At 40.7% G+C, this 4,043-nt stretch overlaps 1 long non-coding RNA gene across 1 annotated transcript; it reads right to left on the reverse strand.

The window, feature by feature from the left end:
* Nucleotides 1–628: 628 nt before the first annotated feature.
* On the reverse strand, nucleotides 629–3,546 carry LOC141638982 (uncharacterized). The gene is made up of 2 exons (XR_012542321.1): nucleotides 3,468–3,546; nucleotides 629–853 (listed from the first exon to the last, which is right to left on the reverse strand). It is a non-coding gene; the product is annotated as an uncharacterized LOC141638982 (long non-coding RNA).
* Between the last annotated feature and the right edge of the window lie 497 nt (nucleotides 3,547–4,043).

Genomic DNA, 4,043 nt, shown 5'->3' on the forward strand with positions numbered 1-4,043 from the left:
CCCTAGGGAGCTCAGGTCAGAAAGGAAGAGAAGAAACTTCGTCGACAGCCTCTCTCCCTTGTCTCCGAGGTAAATCGAAGACAGAAACCACCAGAGCCACAGGCGGGCCTTTTGCTCAGCTGTACATGGAGGAGGAGCCGTCTCCTTCCCGTCAATCGTCACCAGCGTCGGGGTCTTCCCCGCAAAGTAGTCTCGGACGTAGGAACTGGGTACCAAACCAGGCACCGTGACAGCCTTCGGCGACAGGTTCCAGCCGATCAACCTCCTAGCCTCGGCCGAATCCACCCTCATGGCGGTCTCCGGCCACTCCACTGCCTCAGTTCCACACGGCAGACCAGAAATCATGCCGTAGTCCTCCAGAGTGACTCCCACCTTGCCAAAAGGCATGTGAAAAGTGGAAGTCGTGTCCCAAAAACGGTCCAAGAAAGAGCGGACCAGGCTAAGGTTAGCCCGCAGCTTCCTCTTCGCGATATCCCTCCAGGCCTGCACCAAGGCCCCGAACGCTCCGCGCTCGATCATGGCGCGCTCCTCCGCCGACAGCCGCTCGTAGCACTCCATCTGTGACACCCGCGATAAAGCGGAAAATATAACTTATAAACTCAAGCGGAAAATAGGGAATTTTTGAAACTTTTAAAATTTAAAGCGCGGTTTTATTAAAATACCAAACACAAACAAAGAATGAGGAAATAAAGTTTAAATTATACAAACGTGATAGTCAAGGTGAGGGAAAAGATATCCCTCGAATGACAATACAATAAAAGGTGAGTCTAAACAATCCTAATAAACCGACTAAAAGGCCAAAGTGCTCGCTAGCTCACACATGTCTTCACCCCATGAATGCACCAACTAATACCTGTCATTCATGTAAACATGAACTGGGGAGTAACTCACCCAGCCACAAAATGTCAAAACGAACAAAACAAGGAACTGAAACAGGTAAGTCATATAAGACACGTACAAAAGATAAGAATATCAAGTTTATATGTAAACGTGGCAAATAATTGAGATGGAACAAGATAGGCCAACATTAGCATAATAAAGATTCAACTGTTCACGTGAGACCATTAAATAATATGAAAGACAAGAATACGGTCATTTATGCAAAAGTACGCATTTCAAAGAATTACAACATAGATATGAGATTAGAATCCGAATCATGTGAAGCAGTTAAGTAAGGGATCAACCAATGCAAATTACAAGAATAGAAACCGTAGCCATTATTTGGAAAACCACTTAGAAAACATTGCACGGGACGTGGCTACTAATGTCACATTCATACTTATGGCTTGCATCTCACCATAAGAACGGATGGGATCATCAATCCCGACGATCATATCGCAACTAGAGGGCTTATAGCTCACCCCTAGTATCCGATAGGACCAAGACAAACAACACAAGGCATAACTCTTGCCTTGAAAGACAAATACCAATATCTATAACCAAGCAAGACCTTTACTACTCATATATCAATATATAATTCCCCTGGTAGGACGACAATGGTACTCCCAAGACTCAGTCCTAGTCTAAATCTGGCCAGACTCTCGGGACAGTACAGTTCCCGATTCGACATGCGGCAGAACAGTCCGCATCCAAGACTCGAAGACAGATCGGAAATCGAGAACCCACAATCGGCAGGACAGTCCGAAAGAGGCGGAAGATATGAGCTAAACCCACAATCGGCAGGACAGTCCGAAAGAGGCGTAAAGGTAAGTCAAGCAATACGGTATAGCATAAAGGCATTATCAAAAATACGACTCAACCAAGCGATACGAATCAACTTGGAAAGAGACTACTAATGTAATGAGCCGATATAATCCAAATAAGACATTTCATGACAAATTATATTCACGAATATGAATAAATAGCCCATTTCTTCAATATTTGTCACTTGAGTGAAAATGTAAACAAATGAAAATGAATCATTTATAATAAGCAAACAAACATTCAATTATAAATGACTCAAATGTAAGATAAATCATTTACTACTCACAAGGTATAAACAATTAAATCGAGCTCTTATAAAAATGGAAACATGTCATTTCATATACACGTGAGATAGTAATGAATGTATTTCACAATTATAAACCATGTGAGAAGAATATAAAAAAAATGAACGATATTTAACGAATCACATTATATAAAACACGAGACGGAATTTAAATATTTCAAATAACCAAATTGCGCCAAACGAGCTATGACACGACTCAAAGGACCTTTTTGGCAACCCCATTCACGACCCAACAACCACCCGTGACCCACCTCCAAAACAGGCCACGGGCAGCCCTACTTCTACCCAAAACCGTATCAAAAGGCCCGAGTTCCTGCCCCAAAACCCGTACCAAAACAGCCAAGTCCAAGCCGTGAGCAGGCCACCAACACAGTCCCCAAAGCAGGCCAAAACCACACACCAAAACAGGCCGTAACAGACCCAAAACTAATCACGCAACCTGCCAAAACCAGACCACAAAGTAGGCCAAAGCAAGCTGCAAACAACCACCCAAAACAGGCCGCAAACACCATCAAAATAGGTTGCTAAAACAGCCGTGTACAACACCTATAAACACTACATTTTCCGTCTCAGAGCAGTCCCAAAATAGCACAGTTTTGCGCCCCAAAACAGTACCAACACACTCCCTATTCTCGTCCCAAAACAGTACTAACACAGAAGAAAGAGAGCATGTGAAAGCGGGAAAAATTCAGATATAAACTTGAGACGGAAGTTCAAATCATTTACGTATTCAACCAACATTTTAGCCCTATAAATTTCTCAGCTCAGCCGCTGTAAGCAGTCCCACTTGACCCGAATGCACCGTGATTAAACTGTCCAAAACAGTCCTAGAATACCTGCGACAACTGACTCAAAAACAGTCCTAAAAATGCGTACAACCAGTCCCCTAAACTCAACATGTAATCGTCTCAAAACCTGCATTTTTTAACACCAAAACCGGTCCCAACAAGGTACCATTTTCGTGACTAAAAACAGTCCCGAAAGTCCACGAAAATCGTTCCACATTTCAGCTCCAAAGGTCACATTTCACGGCCCCAAAACGGGTCCAAAAAAAACAGTCCATTCAAATACACATACGTACACAACTCACTCCACTATCCTAACTTAAGATTCCTATGTGGTTATTTTCAGGAGAGAGGACTAAAGAGTGCCAATACTTGCTGCAAGCTGAGTAATTTGAAAGTTTTCTATCGCATTGCACTAGTAAAGATCTCGCAAGTCCATGATAAACCTATTGATATTATACCCAATATATTGCACTAGTAGAGTTCTAATACGGGTAAGAAAAAGGGAAGGCATTAGAACACTTCAAGAAAACATACAAGTCGAGTATTATTCCGACACATTCAATCATTCATATGAGAAAAGCACAAAGGACCAAACTATATCATACAAGGACATGTAAAACGATACATAAGACGGAGTTTCGACATTTTGTCGAGTAACCTATCACCGTTACCTTATAACTTCCTCAACGAGCACGATTTCCGACTCAAACTGCTCCGGGTCTTCAAATCCTTCATCAGAGAGCAAGAAAAACGGATAAAGAAGCTAAAAGACGACACTTTTATAAGACGGCGAAAGACGAAACCACCACAATAACGAGACTTTCTTACCTAGAAAGAAGGAGGAAGGAAAGAGGAAGAGAATGGTGGAAGAATTATGGAAAAAGGTCGAGAAACGGAGACGGGATCGGAGGTTGAATCTTGCTGTAATCGGCAATTGGTTCACCGATGGTCTATTATTCTATTGTTGTTTGCGTTGATTTTGTTGCAGGTGTTACAACCAAAAAGTAAAAGGGGAAGGATGGTTGGTGGGGTTTAATAATAATAATAATAATAATTAATAATAATAATAATAATAATAATAATAATAATAATAATAATAATAATAATAATAATAATAATAATAATAATAATAATAATAATAATAATAATAATAATAATAATAATAATAATAATAATAATAATAATAATAATAATAAGATCATTTTAAGTGTAGAGAGTAGGTTAGTGAGTATGTGTAGTAGGGATCG

This window comes from Silene latifolia, unplaced genomic scaffold (assembly GCF_048544455.1).
Source record: "Silene latifolia isolate original U9 population unplaced genomic scaffold, ASM4854445v1 scaffold_243, whole genome shotgun sequence".
NCBI lineage: Eukaryota > Viridiplantae > Streptophyta > Magnoliopsida > Caryophyllales > Caryophyllaceae > Silene > Silene latifolia.